Source organism: Rhinopithecus roxellana, chromosome 19 (assembly GCF_007565055.1).
Source record: "Rhinopithecus roxellana isolate Shanxi Qingling chromosome 19, ASM756505v1, whole genome shotgun sequence".
Taxonomy (NCBI): Eukaryota; Metazoa; Chordata; class Mammalia; order Primates; family Cercopithecidae; genus Rhinopithecus; species Rhinopithecus roxellana.
This window is the reverse complement of record NC_044567.1, coordinates 15,311,881-15,338,291: the sequence shown is the minus strand read 5'-3', so window position 1 is coordinate 15,338,291 and position 26,411 is coordinate 15,311,881. Positions and strand designations below refer to the sequence as shown.

At 47.3% G+C, this 26,411-nt stretch overlaps 1 protein-coding gene across 1 annotated transcript in view; it reads right to left on the bottom strand.

Moving 5' to 3' along the window:
* WIPF2 (WAS/WASL interacting protein family member 2) overlaps window positions 1-15,078 on the bottom strand; it is a 67,941-nt gene extending 52,863 nt beyond the window's left edge. Inside the window, exon 1 of the mRNA XM_010354487.2 lies at window positions 14,896-15,078. The gene's annotated coding sequence lies outside the window, so the exon portion shown is untranslated. The remainder of the gene's footprint in view (window positions 1-14,895) is intronic.
* Window positions 15,079-26,411: the final 11,333 nt, after the last annotated feature.

Here is a 26,411-nt window from a genome sequence, read left to right as displayed (position 1 = left end):
AAATGGAAGAAACCCGGTCTCTACTAAAAATACAAAATTAGCTGGCATAGTAAGGCATGCCTGTAATCCCAGCTACTTCGGAGGCTGAGGTAGGAGAATCGCTTGAACCCAGGAGGTGGATGTTGTGGTGAGCTGAGATCGTGCCATTGCACTCCAGCCTGGGCAACAAGAGCGAAACTCCATCTCAAAAAAAAAAGTCTTGCTCTCCAAAGACTCCTTTCATAAAGCCTCTGGAAGAGGTGCTCCACTAATGTGCTTCAATGATGAGAAGAGATTTATACCTGTCAGAGTTTAGGGATGAATTAGTGACTTTCCGTAAAACAAGCAGAAAACAAAAAAAGCAAGGAAGGAAAAGAATGACAATTACGGCCGGGCGCGGTGGCTCACGCCTGTAATCCCAGCACTTTGGGAGGCCGAGACGGGTGGATCACGAGGTCAGGAGATCGAGACCATCCTGGTCTACACGGTGAAACCCCGTCTCTACTAAAAAATACAAAAAACTAGCCGGGCGAGATGGCGGGCGCCTGTAGTCCCAGCTACTCGGGAGGCTGAGGCAGGAGAATGGCGTAAACCCAGGAGGCGGAGCTTGCAGTGAGTCGAGATCGCGCCACTGCACTCCAGCCTGGGCGACAGAGCTAGACTCCGTCTCAAAAAAAAAAAAAAAAAAAAAAAAAAGAATGACAATTACTATATCTAGGGAAAAACTACACAAGGAAGCAAAGGTAACGAATGATACAGTCATGATACTGGGCGCTAAATTTTTTTTCCTCTGTAACTTTCACTTCTACTTCCTTCTGGATTTATCTGGAGTTGGGGAGAAGTTGGAGGCCTGGGAACTACATTTATCAGAATCCTCCATCGGTGCCATTGTGGTTTAAATTCTACCAACACTTAAGATCTGCACAATGGATGAAGGGTAGATGCCATTATTACTTCTCCAGTAGCAATGAGAGCGTGTGGCCTCGGACAGATGGCAGACATGTGGTTTGCAGCCGTTTCTAATTTTCTGCGAACTGCCTGTTTTGGTGCTCAAGGCAGCTAAGATTATTAACGAAAGCAATTTCTTAAAATTCCTGCAACGAGGTTTCCCTGACCTATGCTTTTCCAGCCCTCCAATGGTCTTGTAAGCATCTAAAATATCCTCTTTGAAATACCAAAAATGGTTTTTCTTTTCTTTTTTTTTTGAAGAAAGGGTCTCGCTCTGTCACCCAGGCTGGAGTGCAGTGGTGTGATCTCGGCTTACTGCATGCAGCCTTGACCTACCCAGTTCAAGTGCTCCCACCCCTCAAGCCTCTCAAATAGCTGGAACTACAGGCGCGTGCCACCATACCCAGATAATTTTGGTTTTTGCTGATGATGTTGTCGCTGTTGTTGTTGTTGTTGTTGGAGATGAAGTCTCACTCTGTCACCAGGCTGGAGTGCAGTGGTGTGATCTCGGCTCACTGCAACCTCCACCTCCCAGGTTCAAGCAATTCTTCTGCCTCAGCCTCCCCAGTAGCTGGGACTACAGGCATGTGCCACCACACCCAGCAACTTTTTGTATTTTTAGTAGAGAAGGGGTTTCACCATGTTGGCCAGAATGGTCTCAATCTCCTGACCTTGTGATCCGCCTGCCTCTCAGCCTCCCAAAGTGCTGGGATTACAGGCATGAGCAACCGCGCCTGGCCTGTTTTTTGTTTTTAATTATTTTTTGAGATGGAGTTTTGCTCTTGCTGTCCAGGCTGGAGTGTGATGGTGCAATCTCGGCTCACTGCAACCTCCGCCTCCCGCATTCAGGCAATTCTCCTGCTCAGCCTCCTGAGTAGCTGGGATTACAGGCATGCACCACCACGCCTGTGGTGGGTTTTTGGTTTTTGGTAATATTTGTCGTCAAAATAGTAAGAATACACAAATAATCAAATAGTACTACAAAGCTTATAATTAGAAAAAAAAACTGCTTTATTTCTGCTTGTTTTTAACCACTTTTGCAATGTTTTTTTCCCCCCGATGTATATTATCCATATTTCTATATAGTATGTCTAGGCTGTTTATTTTTTATTTTTATTTTTTTTGATAGATGAAGACTTGCTGTGTTGTCCAGGATGGCCTTGAACTCCTGGGCTCAAGCAGTCCTCATGCCTTAGTGGGGACCACAGGTGTGCACCACTGCAACTGGCTACACAGTTCTTTCTTGATTTTTCCATTCTTAGATATTATCTGTTGAGGCTGAAGGTGATGGCACAACCTGTAGTCCCAGCACTTCGCGAGGCCGAGGCCTGAGGTTGGGAGTTTGAGACCAGCCTGGCCAATATGGTGAAACCCCATCTCTACTAAAAATACAAAATTGGGCCGGGCACTGTGGTTTACACCTGTAATCCGAACATTTTGGGAAGCTGAGGCGGGCGGATCACCTGAGGTCGGGAGTTCAAGACCAACCTGACCAACATGGTGAAACCCTGTCTCTACTAAAAATGCAAAATTAGTCAGGCATGGTGGCACACGCCTGTAATTCCAGCTATTCAGGAGGCTGAGGCAGGAGAATCGCTTGAACCTGGGAGGCGCAGGTTGCTGTGAGCTGAGATCATGCCATTGCACTCCAGCCTGGGCAATAAGAGCGAAACTCTACTTCAAATTAAAAAAAAAAAGAGAGAGAGAAATGAATCTTAAAATCAATTACCGGCTGGGCACGGTGCCTCATACCTGTAATCCCATCACTTTGGGAGGCCGAGGTGGGTGGATCACCTGAGCTCAGGAATTCGAGACCAGCCTGGGCAACATGGTGAAACCATCTACAAAAATACAAAAATGAGGCCAGGAATGGTGGCTCATGCCTGTAATCCCAGCACTTTGGGAGGCCAAGGCAGGTGGACTGCTCGAGGTCAGGAGTTCAACACCAGCCTGGCCAACATGGTGAAACCCTGTCCCTACTAAAACTGCAAAAATTAGCTGGGTGTGGTGGCATGCACCTGTGATTCCAGCTACTCCAGAGGCTGAAGCATGAGAATTCCTTGAACCCAGGAGGCAGAGACTGCAATGAGCTAAGATCATGCCACTGCACTCTAGTCTGGGCAATAGAGCGAGACCCTGTTTCAAAAATAAAATTAGCCAGGCGTGGTGGCATGTGCCTGCAATCCCAGCTACTCAGGATGCTGACGTGGGAAGACTGTTTGAGCCCAGGAGGCAGAGGTTGCAGTGAGCAGAGATCGCGCCACTGTACTCCAGCCTAGGTGACAGAGCCAGATCCTGTCTCAAAAAAAAAAAGGGGGCCAGGCGCGGTGGCTCAAGCCTGTAATCCCAGCACTTTGGGAGGCTGAGACGGGCGGATCACGAGGTCAGGAGATCAAGACCATCCTGGCTAACACGGTGAAACCCCGTCTCTACTAAAAAAAAAAATACAAAAAACTAGCCGGGCGAGGTGGCGGGCGCCTGTAGTCCCAGCCACTCGGGAGGCTGAGGCAGGAAAATGGCGTAAACCCGGGAGGCGGAGCTTGCAGTGAGCTGAGGTCAGGCCACTGCACTCCAGCCCGGGCGACAGAGCGAGACTCTGTCTCAAAAAAAAAAAAACAAAAAAAAGGTAAAATCAATTACCTTAACTCTCTTTTCAGGTCTTGTTTTCAATGAAATGCCACTAATTGCTAAAAAATAAAAAATCAAAGAATCTGTTCTAAGAAACTGTTATTTAGACTTAAAATACGATCACAAGGCAGGCTGAAACCTAGTCATTGATGACCAAAAAAACAGCTCTTCTCAGATTTTAAGCTAGCCGTATCTCATATTACTAGCTCCCAACTTCCAGGAGCCAGCCTTCATCTGCACACTCCATACATAAAAGTAGAAAAGCACAGACAGAACAGTCAGATAGAAGGAAAATCCAGTGATGACAGTCTCCACTAAGAAAAGGCCTGAAAGAAAACTTAAACAGATGCTCCATAAAATGCTGATCCAGACTTCACATGGAGAGAAGTGTCATGCCTCATTTCAAACATAATATATTAAGTCCCAACTCACCACAGACAATCTAATAACAAAGCTGTGACTTCCATTGTCAAGGAGTCTCTTCTCTTGCATTCTAATACCCTTAAGCCATCAGAAACACAGATGCTCCTTGCTGAAATGCTAGAAAATTTGCACATTTCTGTCCCTTGATCACTAGTGATACGCTGCTAAGTCAAGAGTCTAAGTTATAAAAACAGGGCAAGCTAATCCAATTAAACAAGAAAGATACTAAATCAAACAGGACCATCTGGGTTTTGAGTACTGTGATTTCTGAACAAAAGTCAATGTACTTGCAGATAAAAAACGCTTTCATATACTCAGAGTTATAATGGCCGTTGGGCTACCTTGTGTGCCCAACAAGACTTACATGTCGTGCTAAGACATATGGTCTAGATGATGGGTATGACAGAATACTATATGCATCAGTTCAAAATAAGAACATCTGTTCTCTCTCTAGCACCATGAAGATTATTTTTAAAACAGTCAACATTCCCTAATAGTAAATAGGTTTTTTCTCTTCTTTTTCTTTTTTTTTTTTTTTTTTTGGAGACAGAGTCTCACTGTCGCCCAGGCTGGAGTGCAGTGGTGTGATCTCCGCTCACTGCAAGCTCTGCCTCCCGAGTTCAAGCCATTCTCCTGCCTCAGCCTCCCGAGTAGCTGGGACTACAGGCGCCCGTCACCACACCTGGCTAATTTTTTGTATTTTTAGTAGAGACGGGGTTTCACCGTGCTAGCCATGATGGTCTCGATCTCCTGACCTCGTGATCCGCCTGCCACAGCTTCCCAAAGTCTTTTTTTTTTTAAACACTCCTCCCTGCTCCTCCCCCTAGAAGTAAATTGGTTTTCTGTTTCCTAAATAGTAAGTCTGGTAAACTAACAATCCCATCATCCCCCATAATCCAAGAATTGTTCCCCAATAATCCTAATCTCCAAACAATTTCTAAGATCCTAAAATTTTAAGAGCTAATCCAGCCAACCAAGTTTGATTTGCAGGATCTAGGAGAAATCAAGACTAAAAGAATAGGTTTTATACAGGAAAGTTCTTGTAAAAATTGTTTCACTGCACAAGCATCAGACTTCTTTATGATACTGATGGTCTCATCATCTAGTAAATTAAAGAACTGAAAGGATGGGCCAGGCGCGGTGGCTCACGCCTGTAATCCCAGCACTTTGGGAGGCCAAGGTGGGTGGATCACGAGGTCAGGGGTTCGAGACCAGCCTGACCAACATGGTGAAACCCCGTCTCTATTAAAAATACAAAAATTTGCTGGGCATGGTGGCGGGCGCCTGTAATCCCAGCTACTTAGGAGGCTGAGGCAGGAGAATTGCTTGAACCCGGGGGGCGGAGGTTGCAGTGAGCCAAGATCGCACCACTGCACTGCCAGCAAGACTCCATCTCAAAAAAGAAAAAAGAACTGAAAGGAAAAAATAAAATAAAAGCTCTAGAGGCTGACCTCAAAATTCACTATGCTATTACTCTTTTAGTTGTTGTTTTTTGAAACAGGGTCTCACTCTGTCTCCGAGGCTGGAGTGCAGTGCTGCTGCAACATCTCACAGCAACTTCCCTCTCCTGGGACTCAAGTGATCCTCCTACCTCAGGCCAGGAGTTCCAGACCAGCTTGGGCAACAAAGTGAGACCTCATGTCTACAAAAAATTTTAAAAATTAGCCAGACGTTGTGCACACACCTGTGGTCCCAGCTACACAGGAAGCTAAGGTGGGAGGATGGCTTGAGCCCAGAAAGTCGAGGCTACAATGAACCATGTTTGCACCACTAAATTCCAGCCTGGATGACAGAGTGAGACTCTGTCTCAAAAAAAAAAACAAAAAAAAGACCAAGAAAATTTGTTCACTGCCCTATCTGCATCCCCTGCATCCCCTACCACAGTACTTGGCACACAGCAGGAACTCAAAAGTTCTTGTTGAATAAATGAATAACAAACATCAAAGAAAACCAGCTTCAGCAATTCTAGTTCTAAGAATTAACTCTACAGACACAGTCATACATGCAAAGAGCTAAGTGTATATGCTTCTTCACTGGGGCATAGTTTGTAACAGCAAAAGACTGGAAACACTATCCTATCAGTGTAGGGTAGGTGCCAAGCATCTTTATTGCTGATACGGAGTAACCGCCAAAAGAGGTATAAAAACAAGCAAAAGGGCCAGGCGCAGTGGCTCACACCTGTAATCCCAGCACTGTGGGAGGCAGAGGCAGGCGGATCACCCAAGGTCGGGAGTTCATGACCAGCCTGACCAACACGGAGAAACCCCATCCCTACTAAAACTACAAAATTAGCTAGGCACAGTGGTACATGCCTATAATCCCAGCTATTCAGGAGGCTGAGGGAGGAAAATCGCTTGAAACCTGGAGGCGGAGGTTGCAATGAGCAGAGATCGTGCTACTGCACTCTAGCCTGGGCAACAAGAGTGAAACTCCATCTCAAAAACAATTTAAAAAAGCAAAAAAAAAAAAAAAAAAAAAAAAAACAAGCAAAAGACATAGATAATATTAACAGTGTGCTACATTTATTTTAAAAAAATGCAAGAAATATATATATTTGCTTTATATGTAGCTGGTATCTCTGGAACAAATTTGTTTTTGTTATTTGCTTTGTTTTGTTTTGAGACAAAGTCTCGCTCTGTCACCCAGGCTGGAGTGCAGTGGCACAATTTCAGCTCACCGTTCCGCCTCCCAGGTTCAAGCAATTCTTGTGCCTTAGCCTCCCGAGTAACTGGGATTACAGGCGCACACCACCATGCCCCACTAATTTTTATATTCTTAGCAGAGACATGGCTTCACCATGTTGGTCAGGCTGGTCTCAAACTCCTGACCTCAGGTGATCTGCCCACCTTGACCTCCCAAAATGCTGGGATCACAGGGGTGAGCCACCGCACCCGGCCTTGAACAGATCTTAAGAAAATAATAATATGAGTTGCCTCTAGGAAGATGAACTGAATTGACAGGAAGACAAACGTAGATGTTTCCAAGGGCATTCACTATATACTTTCTTTTTCTTGTCAGGTGACTTGATACATACTCCTTAGTGGATTCTGACTTCCATGGCCGCCATCCTCCTTATATACCTTTTTGTCTTTTAAATTTTGTATTATTTATTTAAAATATAAAATTTGTGGCCAGGCGCGGTGGCTCACGCCTGTAATCCCAGCACTTTGGGAGGGTGAGGCAGGCAATCACGAGGTTAGGAGTTTGAGACCAGCCTGGCCAACATGGTGAAACCCCATCTCTACTAAAAATACAAAAATTAGCCAGGCGTGGTGGCATACGCCAGTAATCCCAGCTATTCAGGAGGGTGAGGCAGGAGAATTGCTTGAGCCTGGGAGGCAGAGCATGCAGTGAGCCCAGATCATGCCACTGCACTCCAGCCTGGCTGACAGAGCGAGACTCTGTCTCAAAAAAAATTAATAGGCTAGACGTGGTAGTTCACACCTGTAATCCCAGCACTTTGGGAGGCCAAGGCGGGCAGATCACTAGGTCAGGGGTTCAAGACCAGCCTGGCCAACATGGTGAAACCCCGTCTCTACTAAAAAATACAAAAATTAGCTGGGCATGGTGGCGTGTGCCTGTAATCTCAGCTACTCAGAAGGCTGAGGCAGCAGAATCGCTTGAACCGAGGAGGCACAGGCTGCAATGAGATGTGATTGTGCCAATGCATTCCAGCCTGGGCGACAGAACAAGACTCAGTCTCAAAAATAATAACAATAATAATAATAATAAATTTAAAAAATGAAAAAAATAAAATTTACTAAAAACAGTTCTGTCCTTATTTCTAAGACAGGGAAAGAAACAGTCTAAATGTCTCACACCTGGATCTTAGATGATAAACATCCTCCCTACTGGCTGAGCACTGGGAGGGCAGAAATGGAAGACAGAAAACTCACTTATCCACAAATCTCAGACATTGCATCCCATACTAGTGTACTACCTTAGAAGAAAATTCCAAAGGCCGGATACAGTGGCTTACGCCTGTAATCCCAGCACTTTGGGGGGCTGAGGTGGGCGGATCACGAGGTGAGGAGTTCGAGACCATTCTGGCCAACATGGTGAAATCCCATCTCTACTAAAATTACAAAAAAAAATTTAGCCAGGCATGGTGGCGGGCGCCTGTTGTCCCAGCTACTCAGGAGGCTGAGGCAGGAGAATCCCATGAACCCGGAAGGCGGAGGTTGCAGTGAGTGAGCTGGGATCGTGCCACTGCACTCCAGCCTGGGCAACAGAATGAGACTCCATCTCAAAAAAAAAAAAAGAAGTTTTTTTTTTTTTTTTTTTTTTTTTTTTTTTACCAACTATCCCAATCTGAATACATATGGAGAATGTTTTCACAGAGGGATTATTGGAAGGAAAAAAAAAAAAAGGATTATTCGATTCAGCATTTCCAGAAGCACAGAAAGTAGGTCAGTGAATTTGTACTTTAGAAATATCGGCCGGGCGCAGTGGCTCAAGCCTGTAATCCCAGCACTTTGGGAGGCCGAGACGGGCGGATCACGAGGTCAGGAGATCAAGACCATCCTGGCTAACCCGGTGAAACCCCGTCTCTACTAAAAAATACAAAAAACTAGCCGGGCGAGGTGGCGGGCGCCTGTAGTCCCAGCTACTCGGGAGGCTGAGGCAGGAGAATGGCGTAAACCCGGGAGGCGGAGCTTGCAGTGAGCTGAGATCCGGCCACTGCACTCAGCCCGGGAGACAGAGCAAGACTCCGTCTCAAAAAAAAAAAAAAAAAAAAAAAAGAAATATCATAATTACTTGCTAAAAACAAATTATTTCCATTGAGGGGCCTCAAAATCCAAATGGCACTAAATTTGAACCCATGAAACTTAAGAAACTAAAATTTTTTTGAAAATCAATTATAATGGCTGAGCCCGGTGGCTCACACCTATAATCCCAGCACTTTGGGAGGCCGAGAAGGCTGGCGAATTGCTTGAGTCCAGAAGTTCAAGACCAGGCTGGGCAACATGGCAAAACCCCATCTCTACAAAAAATAAAAATTAGCAAGGCATGGTGGCGTGTGCCTGTAGTCCCAGCTACACTAGCAGGCTGAAGTGGGAAGAACACCTGAGCCTGAGTCTGGGGAGGTCGAGGCTACAGATCGTACCGCTGCACTCCAGCCTGGGTAACAGAGAGAGTTCCTGTCTCAAAATAAAAATAGAATGATCTTCACAATCCATCCCAAAACATATTGGAGATAACCCTACCTTTAGCTAACTATTCCCTAAAAAACAAGAGAGTATTTACTAAATAGAACACATTACTGGACAGCCATTCCAAATTGCTCTAACTTTGCCAAGCCTAAATGGCAAGAAGAAACCAATTCCTGGCTCTCCTATTTGATAACTTACATACTTCCGCAGGCTCTTAAGCCAAACTAAGCCAACATTTTAAGAGAGTTAAGACTGACATAGCACATTAGCAAACACATCACCTTCTTTTCCTATTAACATTGTTGTTCCCCATAAAGGTCTATTCAGCACTTTTTTTAGTAGCCCTCCATAGATAATATGAAGAAATGCTCATAAATTTAGCCTGTAGTTCCTCAGGCTCAATGGCTTGAAAATGAGACAAGAAAAAAAATAGTTGGAAATACTGTCTTCTCTTCCACCATGCCCACGAAGCTAGGCAAAGGCAATGATTCCGCATTTAATCACTAGATGAATAAGAAACAGGCTTGAATTTAGAAGAAAGATAAAGGACTGCAAGAACATTCAGTAAAGAGTACTGCCTCTATTTCTTTGCAAAGCAGCTCTCAGGATCTGCCAATGAACCTCATTTTAACATGGAACACCCCATCCACTCTAATCCAGGGCATATCCCTCAAGACACAGTCAGTCAACCGGAACTATGCCAACTCTTGCTTGGGAGTTGTGTGAAGAACAGTAGCAACAAGAGCCTACTTTGAGAAGGAGATCAACAATCACACTCAAGAAGAAAAGAAGTTATTTGGCAAAGGGATGCATGTTGCCAAAATGTTAGTCATAGCTTCAAGGGCCCAGCTTGTGTCTCTACAACTATTCTTTGCTTTGACAGAGTCCATTCTCTGACCCAGGAAACAGCTCAGCTTCTGTCACCCTCCCCATTTGAAGCAGTGAAGGATCCTTTCAATTTGGCAGTATCAAACTGTGACACAGACAAGATGTCCACCAGAGACTAAAAGGGGAGAAAAAATATGTAATTTGCCATTTTCCACATAGGACTGGCTCAAGCAGAGCAATGGAAAACTGTGATAGGATAGGAAAAATGGGAACTCATTACATTACAGAAGCAGGCTGTGCTGGGCGCGGTGGCTCATGCTTGTAATCCCAGCACTTTGTGAGGCCGAGGCCAGCGGATCCCAAGGTCAGGAGATCGACACTATCCTGGCTAACACGGTGAAACCCTGTCTCTAATAAAAAAAAAAATCAGTCGGGCATGGTGGCAGGCGCCTGTAGTCCCAGCTACTCGGGAGGCTGAGGCAGGAAAATGGCGTGAACCCGGGAGGCGGAGCTTGCAGCAAGCCGAGATGACGCCACTACACTCCAGCCTAGGGGACAAAGCGAGATTCCATCTCAAAAAAAAAAAAAAAAGAAGCAGGCTGCACCAAAAGTCTGCCCAGGAGCACTAAGCCTCCATAAGTTACCTCAAAATCCCCTTAAAAAACAAACCAGGGCCGGGTGCGGTGGCTCACACCTGTAATCCCAACACTTCGGGAGGCCGAGGCGGGTGGATCATCTGAGGTTGGGAGTTCGAGACCATCCTGGCCAACACAGTGAAACCCTGTCTCTACTAAAAATACAAAATTAGGCGGACGTGGTGGCACATGCCTGTAATCCCAGTTACTCGGGAGGCTGAGGCAGGAGGACTGCTTGAACCCAGGAGGCGGAGGTTGCGGTGAGTCGAGATTGTGCCACTGCAAGACAGCCTGGGCAACACGAGTGAAACTCTGTCTCAAAAAAAAAAAAACAAACCAAAAAGGTACACTGTAGGTTGAAATAGCATAATATTAAGCAGGTTTTTACTCCCAAATAAGTGCATATATTTTGTAGCCTGCGGCTCTTCCTGGGGTTGTAAAAAGACTACGTTTGCTGAAGCTGCCTAAACCAAGAGCCATGAATTCTGCTGTTATTTCAGAGCAGGAAAACAGACTAAAGCATACCAGGTCACTCTCCCAATCAGAGAGCCCAAGTAAAGAAAAGAACATTTAATAATTTTCTCTTCAACAGAACAAGACTTCTGTCTCTTGCCCTTTTTTTTTTTTTTTTTTTCCTAAAAACACCTAGTGAGTCTAGAGTCTCTTCCCTTCATAAAAGCCATCAGTAAAATCTGAAAACTCCAATGTTCACACCTCCCCTGCATTTCACCTTGGTGCTGCTATCACATAACTTATCAGTACCAGCTAGGGTAAACACTACTCTAGTATCAAGTGTAAGGTGGAATTAGTAAATGACCAGCCTGGCCAACGTGGCAAAACCCCGTCTCTACTAAAAATACAAAAATTAGCCGGGCCCAGTGGCGCATGCCTGTAATCCCACCTACTTGGGAGGCTGACCCAGGAGAATTGCTTGAACCCAGGAGACGAAGGCTGCAGTGAGCCAAGATTGCGCCACTGCACTCCAGCCTGGGCAACATAGCGAGACTCTGTCTCAAAATAAATAAATAAAAACAGTGCATTCTACTAGTCTCCATCAATTGACTTCATTCATCTCCACCTTCCCCAACTCTTAACTTCCCTATCTTCATCTTGATGGCAACCAATACAATGTAACACAATATGAAATTTTTACTTTTAAAAGTTGACACTAGTAAGAATTTAAAAACTGAACAGGCAACCACGTGTGGTGGCTCACGCCTGTAATCTCAACGCTTCGGGAGGCCGAGGCGGGTGGATCACCTGAAGTCAGGAGTTCAACACCAGCCTGACCAAGGTAGTAAAACCCCATCTCTACTAAAATACAAAAAATTAGCCAGGCATGGGGGTGCATGGCTATAGTCCCAGTTACTTGGGGGACTGAGGCAGGGGAATCACTTGAATCCGGGAGGCGGAAGTTGCAGTGAGCCAAGATTGTGCCATTCCACTCCAGCCTGGGCAACAGGAGTGAAACTCTGTCTCAAAAAAAAAAAAAAAAAAAAAACTGAACATGCATCAAATCAAAACCAGTTCTTCCCTGGCTGGCATGCAGACACGCAGACACACACACACACACACACACACACACACACAGCAGCAGCAAGGCTGAGAGGAAGAAAGTCGTGTTTCCTTTTTTTGTCTTTGTTGTTGTTGTTGTTGAGGTGGAGTTTTGTTCTTGTTGCCCAGGCTGGAGTGAGGTGGCGCGATCTCAGCTCACTGCAGACTCCACCTCCCCAGGTTCAAGCAATTCCCTGCCTCAGCCTCCCAAGTAGCTGAGATTACAGGGGCCCGCCACCATGCTCAGCTAATTTTTGTATTTTAGTAGAGACCGGGTTTCACCATGTTGGTCAGGCTGGTCTCGAACTCCTAACCTCAGGTGATCCACCGCCTTGGCCACCCAAAGTGCTGGGATTATCGGCGTGAGCCAGCATGCCCAGTCTTGTTTTTCTTTAAGAGACAGGTTGGCCAGGTACAGCGGCTCACGCCTGTTATCCCAGTACTTTGGGAGGCCGAGGCGGGCGGATCATAAAGTCTGGAGTTCGAGACCAGCCTGGCCAATATGGTGAAACCCTGTCTCTACTAAAAATATAAAAATTAGCTGGGCGTGGTGGCACATGCCTGTAATCCCAGCTACTCAGGTGGTTGAGGCAGAAGAATCACTTGAACCTGGGAGGCGGAGGTTGCAGTGAGCTGAAATCACGCCACTGCACTCCAGCCTGGGCAAGAGAGTGAGACTCTATCTTAAAAAAAAAAAAAAAAAAACAGAGAGAGAGAGAGAGACGGGGTCTTGCTATGTTGCCCAGAGTGGTCTTGAACTCTTAGGCTCAAGCAATCCTCCTGCCTCAGCCTCCCAAGCAGCTGGGATTACAGACAGGTGCACCATTGTGTGTCTTCTAAATGTCAATATCGCAGTCTCATTTTCAGACATCACTTCTATGCAACCACTTTAAAGATCCCATGTGTTAACACAAACTTGTAGAGGCAGGGACAGATGAGACCTATATTTCAAAGGGGAAAAAAACGAGAGTTTAATAATTTGCCTTGAAGTTACTTACTAAATCCACAGGTAGGCTAAAACTGTCCTTACTCCCTGAAGTTCTCTTCTGATTTGTAAAAGGAGAACAGAATAGCCAAAAACATTCAGTAAGACAGTCAAAAACCAAAACCGTAAGGCAAAAATAACAGCATGAAAAAGGACGGGGCCTCTGGGAGAGCCCAAAGCAGTAACAGATTATTCAAGTCCTTTAAAAAATATGAATTCTGGCTGAGCGCGGTGGCTCATGCCTGTAATCCCAGCACTTTGGGAGGCCGAGGTGGGCGGATCACGAGGTCAGGAGATAGAGACCAGCCTGGCTAACACGGTGAAACCCCGTCCCTACCAAAAATACGAAAAAAAAATTAGCCAGGTGTGGTGGTAGGCGCCTGTAGTCCCAGCTACTCGGGAGGCTGAGGTAGAAGAATGGGCGTGAACCCGGGAGGCAGAGCTTGCAGTGAGCTGAGATCGCACCACTGCACTCCAGCCTGGGCAACTGAGCAAGACTCTGTCTCAAAAAAAAAAAAAACAACAACAAAAAAGAACAACGAATTCTGGGCCAGGCACAGTGGCTCATACCTGTAATCCCAGCACTTTAGGAGGCCAAGGCAGGAGGATCACTTGAGCCCAGGAATTCCAGACCAGTCTGGACAACAGAGCAAGACTCTATCTCCAACAACAACAATAACACACACACACACACATATATTAGGCAGGAGTAGTGGCCACACCTGTGGTCCCAGCTATTGGAGACGCTGAGGTGGGAGGATCACTTTGAGCCCGGGAGGTCAAGGCTTCAAGAAGCCATGATCATGCCACTGCACTCCAGCCTGGCCGACAAAGTGAGATCACGTCTCTTAAAAGAAAAAAAAAAAAAATTCCATCACATACCAGTTCCTTGCCCCAATGTTATCTTTAAGAACTTTCCTTCCTGATCAAAAACTCGACCATACACACTCATGCTGAACACTTTAAGATTTCCATCTTGGCCGGGCGCAGTGGCTCACACCTGTAATGCCAGCACTCTGGGAGGCCAAGGTGGGAAGATCGCTTGAGCCCAGGAGTTCAAGACGACCAGTGTGAGCAACATAGCCAGACCCCACTTTAAAAAAAAAAAAAAAAATTCCATCTTCCCTCACTTCACACCACTTCAACATGAACCCTCAACTCCAAACGTTCCAATGCGCTTCTCAACATTCTCAATACAACCTTTAACTCGATTCTGATTCCTTTTCAACGAACGCTCTCAAGATTCCCTCTAGTGTAAGCAGTTTCCCGAGTCATCTTCCCAAACGCTAGCTTTCACTTAACTCAATCCCCAAAATGTCACACTGGACTCCTCACTCACAGCATCCTGCTAATCAGCTGTTCCCAACAGGTCCTCCGTTCCCGTCTCCCCCTTTGCGCACGATTACCTCGTTCCTCACCCTGAGCTGCCGCCTTATCTCACCCAATCCTTCAGGAGCCCTTATCACCTGTCTCTCAAAAACCTTCCTCCCCATTTTCCCAGTCCGCGCTCGCCCCATACCAATACCCGACCACTCCTCCCCAGATTCCCCACGCCCTCTCTCCTCCAGGTTCTTCCGATTCAGTCCCCAGGCCCCCCGCCCCTCAGGCCCCGCCCCCAAGACCCCTCTCTCCCTCCGGCCCCTCCTCTAATGCCCCTCTCTTCTCAAGACCCGCCCCGAGTCCCCCTCCCCCCGGCTTTCCTCCCACTCAGGTCCGCAGGTCATTTCAGCGACTGACCCAGCCGCCCCGGCCTCTTTCCGACCTGGCCACAGCTGCTCTGGGAGCGAATCCTCCGCCGCCTACGCTCCGGCTTCGTCCTGTTCTACTCGCCCCCGGCAAGCTCTCTTTCTCGCCGCCGCCGCCGCCGCCCCTTTTGCCAACCCGGAAATGGATCTGCTCCCACCGTCCCCAGCGTCCGCGAACAAAATGGAGGCGGGGGAAAAAGGAGGAGGGAGCAGGGAGCGAAGAGACGCGGGACGCATGCGCCCCTGGGAAGCCCGCCCCCTGCCGGCCCACGTAAAGGCAGAAGCTGTTGAGTGCCCGCCATCTTGGGAAGGTCACAAGAATGCCGCTTACGAGTTAAAACCTGGGTTTGCAACTTTAGCTGCAATTGGAATCACCTGGCCAGATTTTTTTTTTTTTTTTTTTGAGGCGGAGTCTCGCTCTGTCGCCTGGACTGGAGTGCAGTGGCCGGATCTCAGCTCACTGCAAGCTCCGCCTCCCGGTTTTACGCCATTCTCCTGCCTCAGCCTCCCGAGTAGCTGGGACTACAGGCGCCCGCCACCTCGCCCGGCTAGTTTTTTTTTTTTTTTTTTGTACTTTTAGTAGAGACGGGGTTTCACCGTGTTAGCCAGGTTGGTCTCGATCTCCTGACCTCGTGATCCGCCCGTCTCGGCCTCCCAAAGTGCTGGGATTACAGGCTTGAGCCACCGCGCCCGGCCTAGATTTAAATAACTATGATGCTTGGTTCCCACTCCTGGAAATTCTAATTTAATTCTGGGGTGCAGCCTAGGCATCAGGAAATTGTGGCAGGTGATTGTAACGTGTTGCCATGGTGGAGAACACTGAGCTAAACAGTCATTGTTGAATATACTCCTTTCGTCTTTAATCCGCCGCACACACACACACTCTCCCCGCCAAATATCCTTCATTAATCTCGAATTAACGAAGAACCTGCCTCAGCCAACCTTGCAAAGGCCAAGTAGTCAAGCTCCGGTTGTCATAGCAACAGAGGCAGGCCTCTGCTCACAAGTTATCATTTACGTCATCTTACCCACCTGACCCGAACACCAGTCTCTTCTTTCTCGGGCTGGGGTTTCCTCCAGCTTCCAGGGCCGTAGGATGGTGCTGTGGACTCCTCCAGCTGCTTGGGCCAGAGAGAGAAATCCTGTGCCCTCCTTGATGGAGCTGCTGTTAACCCCTGACAGCTGACTAAGGATCTCTCCCTAGTCCACCCAGAAAAGCGCTTTCCATTATAGCTTCAAAATACTCTTTGGTTTAATTCCATTCCTAGCACAGAATCCGAAGTAAGGGGACAAGTTTGAGACTTAGTCCCCATTACTAACAAGCTGTGTGCCACTGGGCCTCAGCTACCCTATCTGTAAAATGGGTCTAATAGTGCCTGTCCCATCTGTCTCATAGAGTTGTTGGAAGGCTGAAATCAGGTAATGAATGGGGAAACGTAATAGAGCATAAATTGTTACTATTTTTGTTTTCCTTCTATTCTGCCATGAGTAGTACTAGGCACCACCCACTAGTCAAGTAAATGTCACATTGAGTACCTGCTAAACACCAGGAGATGGCTACAGAGGTGACTAAGAGCCTTTGCCTTCAGGGAACTCTCTACGTTGGTGGGCAGACTGGCATAAACAGCTAGCTGAGATACAAGTCAGCATGTGATTAGTGCTGTGGGACTTCAGACAAGGGAGCAATTAATTCCTGCTAAAGAATGGAAGAAGGTTTCGTAAATGGTTTGGACCTGGGCCTTGAAGGATGAATGGAATTTTATTATTAATCAGAGAAGGCAGGGAACACATTGCAGGCATAGGGATCAGGGACACAAGGTAAAGATTTTCAGCTGTCTACATCCTGCATGGCCATAGGTGGGGCGATGGAGCCAGGGAGATGATGCGTCTAAACACCTTACCAGAGCCTCCCAGCTCTTCAACCTCGTCCCCTGCCTGTCCCCTCCTCACTCACTGAAATGTACCCCATTCAGCAGTTCCCACCTTCAGGGACTTTGTACTAGCTATCCTCTGCCACTTCCTCATTTTTCAAGCCTTACTGCAAATGCTTCTTCCTCAGAGGGCATTCACTGCCCACTGTAGCTAATGTAAACTCCCATGCTCTATAACACTTACACTGTATGACAAGGGCAGCCACTGGGATAAATATAGGGACATCTCACCCAGACTTGGGGAGATAGTGATATAGGCTTCAGGAAAAAAGTAACTAAGTGGCCCAAGTGCAGTGGCTCATGCCTGTAATCCCAGCACTTTGGGAGGCTGACTGGGGGTGGATCACTTGAGCCCAGAAGTTCAAGACCAGCCTGGGAAACACGGTGAAACCTTATTACTACAAAAATTACCCGGATATGGCCAGGCGTGGTGGCTCATGCCTGTAATCCCAGGACTTTGGGAGGCCAAGGCGGGCGGATCACGTGAGGTCGGGAGTTCGAGACTAGCCTGACCAACATGATGAAACCCCATCTCTACTAAAAATACAAAATTAGCCAGGTGTGTTGGCGCATGCCTGTAATCTTAGCTACTTGGGAGGCTGAGGCAGGAGAATCACTTGAACCCAGGAGGTGGAGGTTGTGGTGAGCCAAGATCACGCCATTGTACTCCAGCGTGGGCAACAAGAGTGAGACTCTGTCTTAAAAAAAAAAAAAAAAAAAAAGCCTGTAATCCCAGCACTTTGGGAGGCCGAGGCGGGCGGATCACAAGGTCAGGAGGTCGAGACCATCCTGGCTAACACAGTGAAACCCCGTCTCTACTAAAAAATACAAAAAACTAGCCGGGCAAGGTGGCGGGCGCCTGTAGTCTCAGCTACTCGGGAGGCTGAGGCAGGAGAATGGCGTGGACCTGGGAGGCGGATCTTGCAGTGAGCTGAGATCCGGCCACTGCACTCCAGCCTGGGCGACAGAGCGAGACTCCATCTCAAAAAAAAAAAAAAAAAAAAAATTAGCTGGGCCCAGTGGCGTGAGCCTGTACTGTAGTTCCAGTTACTTGGGAGGCTGCTGTGGCAGGATCACTTAAGCCCGGGAGATCAAGGCTGGGCTGAGCCATGATTGTGCCACTACAGTCCAGGCTGAGCAATAGAGTAAAACCCTGTCTCAAGGAAGAAAACAAAAAGTAACTAAGTGAGGCCATACCCAAATTCTAAGTGAGACTTGAGGGACAGGTAGGAATTGACCAGGGAAGAAGTGAGGGAAAAACATTGTAGGGAGAGGTTGTGCAAAGCAAGAATAATCATGGCACATTCCAATAACACACTTTTTTTTTTTTTAAGAGACAGGGTATTTTAGAGACAGGCTGCAGTGCAGTGGCACAGTAATGGCTCACTGGAGTCTTTTTCTTTTTTCTTTTTTTTTGAGAATGAGTCTCATTCCATTGCTCAGGCTGGAGTGCAGTGGTGTGATCTCAGCTCATTGCAACCTCCATCTCCTGGGTTCACGCCACTCTCCTGCCTCAGCCTCCCGAGTAGCTGGGACTACAGGCACCCGCCACCTCGCCTGTCTAATTTTTGGTTTTCGTTGTTGTTGTTGTTGTTGTTGTTTTGAGACAGAGTTTCACTCTTGTTGCTCAGGCTGGAGTGCAATGGCACAATCTCAGCTCACCTCCCAGATTCAAGCAATCCTCCTGCCTCAGCCTCCTGAGTGGCTGGGATTACAGGTGCTCGCGAACACGCCCAGCTAATTTTTTGTATTTTTAGTAGAGATGAGGTTTCACCACGTTGGCCAGGCTGGTCTCAAACTCCAGACCTCAGGTGATCCACCTGCCTCAGCCTTCCAAAGTGCTGGGATTACAGGCGTGAGCCACTGCGCCCAGCCCTAATTTTTGTATTCTTAATAGAGATGGGGTTTCACCAACTTGGCCAGGCTGGTCTCAAACTCCTCATCTCAGATGATCCACCCACCTTGGCCTCCCAAAGTGCTGGGATTATAGGCATGAGCCACCGCGCCCGGCCTGTAGTCTTGAACTTCTGGGCTTAAGTGATCCTTCTGCCTCAGCCTCCTATTTAGGACTGCAGGAACTGGTGGCCACGTGCAGCTAATTTTTAAATTTTTTTTCTTTTTTTTTGAGACGGAGTCTTGCTCTGTCACCCAGGCTGGAGTGCAGTGGCGCAATATCAGCTCACTGCAAGCTCTGCCTTCCAGGTTCATGCCATTCTCCTGCCTCAGCCTCCTGAGTAACTGGGCCTAGAAACGCCCACCACCATACCTGGCTAATTTTTTGTATTTTTAGTAGAGATGGGGCTTCACCATGTTAGCCAGGATGGTCTTGATCTCCTGACCTCATGATCCACCCGCCTCGGTCTCCCAAAGTGCTGGAATTACAGGCATGAGCCACTGCACCTGGCCAATTGTTTTCTTTTCAAAGACACAGCATCTCCCTTTGTCGCCCAGGTGGTCTGGAACTCCTGGCCTCAAGTGATCCTCCTACTTGGGCCTCCCAAAGTGCTGGAATTACAGGCGTGTGCTACCTCACCTGGCCCATAAAGCATGTTGATAAGGTTAGAGTTAGAACTTCTGGGGGAGGCAAGAAATTAGGTTACAGAAGTCATCGTAGGTTTGACATTTAGTAACACTTACCATGTGCCAGGCACTGTCCAAACCTCACATAACTCATTTAATCCTCACAGTAACTTTCTGAGGCAGGTATTTTGAAGCCCATTTTACAGATGAAGAAACAGACACAGCAAGGTTAACCATCTTGCTCAAAGTCACATACCTGTAAGTAGCAAAAGTAAAAGTATCTCCAGGGTCTGTGTTTTTTGTTTATTTGTTTGTTTGTTTGTTTGAGACAGAGTCTTGCTCTGTTGCCCAGGCTGAAGTGCAATGGCACAATCTCGGCTCACCACAACCTCTGCCTCCTGGGTTCAAACGATTCTCCTGCCTCAGCCTCCCAAGTAGCTGGGATTACAGGCATGCGCCACCATGCCCAGCTAATTTTGTATTTTTAGTAGAGACAGGGTTTCTCCATGTTGGTCAGGCTGGTCTTGAACTCCCGACTCGGGTGATCCGCCAGCCTCGGTCTCCCAAAGTGCTGGAATTTTAGAGGCATGTGCCACTGCGCCCAGCCCTTTTTTTTTTTTTTTTTGAGACACATCTTGCTTTGTCGCCCCAGGCTAGAAAGCAGGGGCGTGATCTCAGTTCACTGCAAGCTCCGCCTCCTGGGTTCAAGCAATTCTCCTGCCCTAGCCTCCTGAGTACCTGGAATTACAGGGGTGCTCCACCACACCTGGCTAATTTTTGTATTTTTTACTAAAGATGGGGTTTCACTATTTTGGCCAGGCTGGTCTGGAACTCCTGACCTTGTGATCCACCCGCCTCGGACTCCCAAAGTGCTGGGATTACAGGCGTGAGCCACTGTACCCCGCTGAGCTGAGCCTGTGTTCTTTTTTTCTTTTTTCTTTTTTGAGATGGAATCTCACTCTGTCACCAAGGCTTGAGTGCAATGGCGCGACCTCGGCTCACTGCAACCTCCACCTCCTGGGTTCAAGCAATTCTCCTGCCTCAGCCTCCCGAGTAGCTGGGACTACAGCCGTGCGCCACCACACTTGGCTAATTTTTACATTTTTTTAGAAACGGTTTCACTGTTAGCCAGGCTGGTATCGAACTCCTGATCTCGTGATCCGCCTGCCTCAGCCTCCCCAAAGGGCTGGGATTACAGGCATGAGTCACCATGCCTGGCTGAGTCTGTGTTCTTAATGTCCTTGCCAGTGACTGCACCCTAACAGATCCAATGTCACTTTCTTTTTTTTTTCTGAAACGGTCTTGCTCTGTCACCTAGGCCGGAATACAGTGGCACGATCGTAGATAGCTGCAACCTGGAGCTCCTAGGTTCAAGCAATCCTCTTGCCACAGCTTCCCAAACAGCTGTGACTACAGGCCCACACCACCATGCTAATTTTTTTTGTTTGTTTTTAGTAGAGACGAGGTCTCACTTTGTTACCCAGGCTGGTCTGGAATGCCTAGGTTCAAGTGATCCTCCTGCCTTAGCCTCCCAGAGTGCTGGGATTACATATGCAAGTCACCACACCCAGCCCCAATGTTCCTTTCTTATAACAAATATTTTGCAACACTAATATCCCAGAGTGAAATTAACAGATAATATAACCTGCCTGGACACATGATTTCAAAAAACAAATCAATATGATGTCTTGATTACAAAAAAGACAACTAGGCCAGGCACGGTGGCTCACATTTGTAATCTCGGCACTTTGGGAGGCAGAGGCAGGTGGATTACCTGAGGTTAGGAGTTTGAGACCAGCCTGGCCAACATGGTGAAATCTCATTTCTACTAAAAATACAAAGAATTAGCCAGGCGTGGTGGCAGGCACCTTTAATCCCAGCTACTCGGGAGGCAGAGGCAGGAGAAACGCTTGAACCCGGGAAGCAGAGGTTGCAGTGAGCTGAGAATGTGTGAGTGTGCCATTGCACTCCAGCCTGGGCAACAAGATTGAAACTCCGTCTCAAAAGAAAAAAAAAAAAAAGACAAATAGAAGGATGGCGATTCAATATGCAAACACCCAGGCACCATTACACTGGAAGATAAAGTAGTCAGATACTTGCACCCATACCTAGAATCACTAAGAATGTGGTAGAGATAAATGCAGACTTACCTAAGGGTGTTGTATAGAACAGCATCGCCATTAGTGTTACTATTTTCCAAAATAGTAAACAACTTTTGATAAAGTTCTGAACAATACAAAACAATTTACATAGTAGTTGCATTCTTGGAAAAAAGTCATACTAAATACACGCAAAGGTATTTCATGTTTATGCCTTCCTTTGCCAGGCCAAGTACCTGGAAGACTCTGTCTCCTCAAAAAACAACTAAAAATCCCAGATAAAAATTATTATTATTTTATTTTTTATTTTTTTTTTAGACGGAGTCTCGTTCTCTCACCCAGGCTAGAGTGTGGTGGCAGAATCTCGGCTCACTGCAACCTCCGCCTCCTGGGTTCAAGTGATTCTCTTGCCTCAGCCTCCCGAGTAGCTGGGACTACAGGCATGCGCCACCATGCCCGGCTAATTTTTTGTATTTTTAGTAGAGACGGGGTTTCACCGTGTTAGCCAGGATGGTCTCGATCTCCTGACCTCGTGATCTGCCCGCCTCGGCCTCCCAAAGTGCTAGGATTACAAGCATGAACCACCGCCCACGGCCTAATTTTTTTTCTTTTTTTTTTTTTGAAATGGAGTCTGGTTGTGTCGCCCAGGCAGGAGTGCAATGGTGTCACCTTGGCTCACCACAACCTCCACCTCCCGGGGTCAAGCAATTCTGCCTCAGCCTCCCAAGTAGCTGGGATTACAGGCATATGCCACCATGCCCAGCTAATTTTGTGTTTTTTAGTAGAGATGTTTTTCCATGTTGGTCAGGCTGGTCTCCAACTCCCGACCTCAGGTGATCTGCCTGCCTCGGCCTCCCAAAGTGTTGGGATTACAGGCATGGACCACCATATCCAGCCTAATTTTTTAAAAATTTTAAATGCTTTGATGAGCTGCTGAAAAAGTAAGGAATTTTCAGGGCAAAATAAAATAAGTTAAGGCAGGGGATGCAGACAGAGGTCAGTGGAACACTGAAACAAGCTTTTACTCCGAGGGCACTTGACTAACCTAGTGAACCTGAACTTTTGTCATTGTCTCATGGGAAAGGGAAACAACCCAAAACCTCTTCAGAGGGGAATTTTTAATTTATTTTTTATTTTATTTTATTTTGAGACGGAGTCTCACTCTGTTGCCGGGCTGGAGTACAGTGGTGCAGTCTCGGCTCACTGCAACCTCCTCCTCCTGGGGTTCAAGCGATTCTCCTGCCTCAGCCTCCCAAGCTGTTGGGACTATAGGCACATGCCACCACGCCCAGCTAACTTTTCGTATTTTTAGTAGAGACGGGGTTTCACCATGTTGACCAGGATGGTCTCTATCTCTTGACCTCGTGATCCGCCCGCCTCGGCCTCCCAAAGTGCTGGGATTACAGGCGTGACCCACCACACCCAGTCTTCAGAGGAATTTAAGAGGGGAGATTCCCCCTCCATAAAGAGGGGGCCCACTCACGCCTGTAACTCCAGCACTTTGGGAGGCTGAGGTGGGTGGATCACTTATGACCAGGAGTTCCAGACCAGCCTGGCCAATGTGGTAAAACCCCGTCTCTACTAAAAATATGAAAATTAGCTGGGCATGATGGCAGGTGCCTATAATTCCAGGTACTCCAGAGGTTGGGGCAGAAGAATGGTTTGAACCCGGGAGGCAGAGGTTGCAGTGAGCCAAGACTGTGCCACTGCACTCCAGTCTGGACAAAAGAGTGAGACTCCGTCTCAAAAAATATATACATTAAAAAGATACAGGGCTAGGCACGTCTGTAATCCCAGCACTTTGGGAGGCCGAGGCAGGCGGATCACAAGATCAGGAGATCAAGACCATACTGGCTAACATGGTGAAACCCCATCTCTACTAAAAATACAGTAAAATTAACCGGGCATAGTGGCAGGCACCTGTAGTCCCAGCTACTCGGGAGGCTGAGGCAGGAGAACGGCGTGAACCCGGGAGGCAGAACTTGCAGTGAGCCAAGATCGCACCACTGCACTCCAGCCTAGGTGACAGAGCCAGACTCTGTCTCAAAAAACAAAAATAAATAATACAAAAATTAGCCAGACGTGGTGGCGGGCACCTGTAATTCCAGCTACTCGGCAGGCTGAGGCAGGAGAATCACTTGAACCCGGGAGGCAGAGCTTGCAGTGAGCTAAGATTGTGCCACTGCACTCCAGCCTGGGTGACAGAGCAAGACTCTTGAAAAAAAAAAAAAAAAAAAAAAAAAACAGAGTTTTGTGGAAACCAAGGATAATTCTTGGTTGGGTGTCCCTTGTATTACAGCACTCCAGTATCCCTGAGCACTGACCATCAAATGCCAATAGCACGTTGTTACCATTGTCATAGATAGACAATCGCATTTCCAAAATGCTGCCATGAAGAACTACTGTCCCACGCTGTACTGTCAAGCTGACAGGGGCCAATTTGTGAAGGATTTAACTACGTATTGGGAAAAGTTAGATTTTATCTCAAGGGAAACCATTGAAAGGCTTAAGCAGAGAAGACCAGGATCCTCTTGGTAGTCTAGAAAGATACCTCTGACTGCAGCATGGAGGATGGATCAGATGGGGCCAGGTTGGAGGCAGGAACGCCAGTTGGGAGACTGCTGGGAAAGGCCAACTGAGAGACAGTTGGCTACACTGAGTGGCAGCTGGACACCGGCTTGCCACAAAGCCTCTGAAAGCAGGGCTGCCTGTCTGTTTGCAGAGCCTAAGGCCTCTTAGTTCTCCCCACTCTTGAATAGGGTGAGACTTTGGGCAAATTATCCAATCCCTACCAGCCTCAGGTTCCTCATCTGCAAAATAAGCAGATAAGCCCAAATGGAATGCATCCCAAGTGTTTACATACATGGAAACTACTCACCAATCTTAGCCATGATTGCTATTAGAGTATCAGCAACAGAGATGGAGAGGAGTAAGTCTAGAGTTATTTAAGAAAAGGAATGCGGGACCAAAGAATGGGAGGATCCAAATATGATTGCTAAGCTTCTGACTTGAACTCCTGCATGGAGGTGATGTTAACACTTAGCTGGAAACAGTTGTAGAGCAAGAGGAGGGGCTGGGGCGCTGGAGGAGCCTGAAGAGCAGAGTGGAATGACCAAGAAGAGAGATTCCTTAGACCACTGGATATTTGGGTCTGAAACTTAGGAGAATAATCCTAGGAATCTGGGACTCATAAACCATGGTAGCTAATTTTCAAAGATGGTTCCCAGTGAAGCAGGAGTCCTGGTATTTATTGAATGTGGGGCTGGCCTGTGACTGCTCTTAACCAGTGGAATGCAGCAGAAGTGAGGCTGTACCAGGTCGAGGACTAAATTTTAAAAAGACTTGACAGCTTCTACTTTTTTGTTTTGGGACTCATCTCTCATGTGAGAAATCATGTACTCTGCTGCAGAAACCACCTGGAGGGAGAGGCCTGGACGTGGAGAGAAAGGCCCAGCCATCCTTGTGGTCCCTTTGTTCCCACCAGGGCTCAGGACATGTGAGCTGGTATCCTAGCTAGCTCCAGTGACTTTTTTCTTTTTTTTTGAGACTGAGTCTCGCTTTATCAGGCTGGAGTGCAGTGGCGCGATCTCGGCTCACTGCAACCTCCACCTCCCAGGTTCAAGCAATTCTCTTGCCTCAGCCTCCCGAGTAGCTGGGATTACAGCCACCTGCCACCACACCCGGCTAATTTTTGTATGTTTAGTAGAGATGGGGTTTTGCCTCACTGGCCAGGCTGGTCTCAAACTCCTGACCTCAGGTGATCCACCCTCCTCGGCCTCCCAAAGTGCTGGGATTACAGGTATGAGCCACCGCGCCCGGCCCTCCAGTGGCCTTCTGTCTGCAGCAAGAGAGACCTCTAGTGAGACCAGAAGAATTTTCCAGCTAAACTCCCATCAGCCCGGAGGATCATGAGAAGTTATAAAATGGTGGTTGTTTTTAGGCTGGGTGCAGTGGCTCACACCTGTAATTCTAGCACTTTGGGACGCCGAGGCAGGCGGATCACCTGAGGTTAGGAGTTCAAGACCAGCCTGGGCAACATAGTGAAACCCTGTCTCTACTAAAAATACAAAAATTAGCTGGGTGTGGTGGCACTTGCCTGTAATCCCAACTATTTGGGAGGCTGAGGCACAAGAATCGCTTAAACCCAGGAGGTGGAGGTTGCAGTGAGCCAAGATCATGCCACCACACTCCAGCCTGGGCGACAGAGAAAGACTCTGTCTCAAAAAAAATAAATAAATAAAATAAAACAAAGTTGTCATTTTTAAGCTACTAAATTTGGAATTGTTTGTTATGCAGCAGTAGATAACCAAATACAAATATAACGATTAAATCTAAGCCCAGGATTATGGAGGGAAGAAAAAAGGGCTCCAGAGAGAGCCGGGGCACTCCACATACAAGGACCAGGCTGAGGGAGAGGCCAGCAAGGAAGACTGAGAAAGAGAAGACAGAGAAATCCTGAGAACGTAGCATCCTGGAAGCAGCAATAAGTGTTCCAGAAGGAAGAATGATCAGAAATATCAAATGCCGGCAATAGGAAGATAAGTGTTCTTGGATTTGCTAATATGGGAGTCATTGGTACTCTTGACCTAGGCAGCTTCAGTGAGTGATGACAGAGAAAGGCAGATGCACTGGGTTGAGAATCAAAGAGAAACACAGAACAGCAAAACGAAACAAACCAGACTATACATGCTGACCTGGATGAGCCTCACAGGCACAGTGTTGTGGGTGGGGAGTTGCTGAACCACATCCAGTATAATATTTATATAAAATATAAAAGCATTCAATTGGCCAAGCATGGTGGCTTACACCCGTAATTCCAGCACTTTGGGAGGCCGACCAAGGCAGGCAGATTGCTTGAGGCCAAGAGTTTGAGACCAGCCTGGGCAACATAACAAAAACCCTGTCTCTACTAAAAACCCCAAAAAATTAGCTGTGCTTGGTGCTGCACGCCTGTGGTCCCAGCTACTCGGTAGGCTGAGGTGG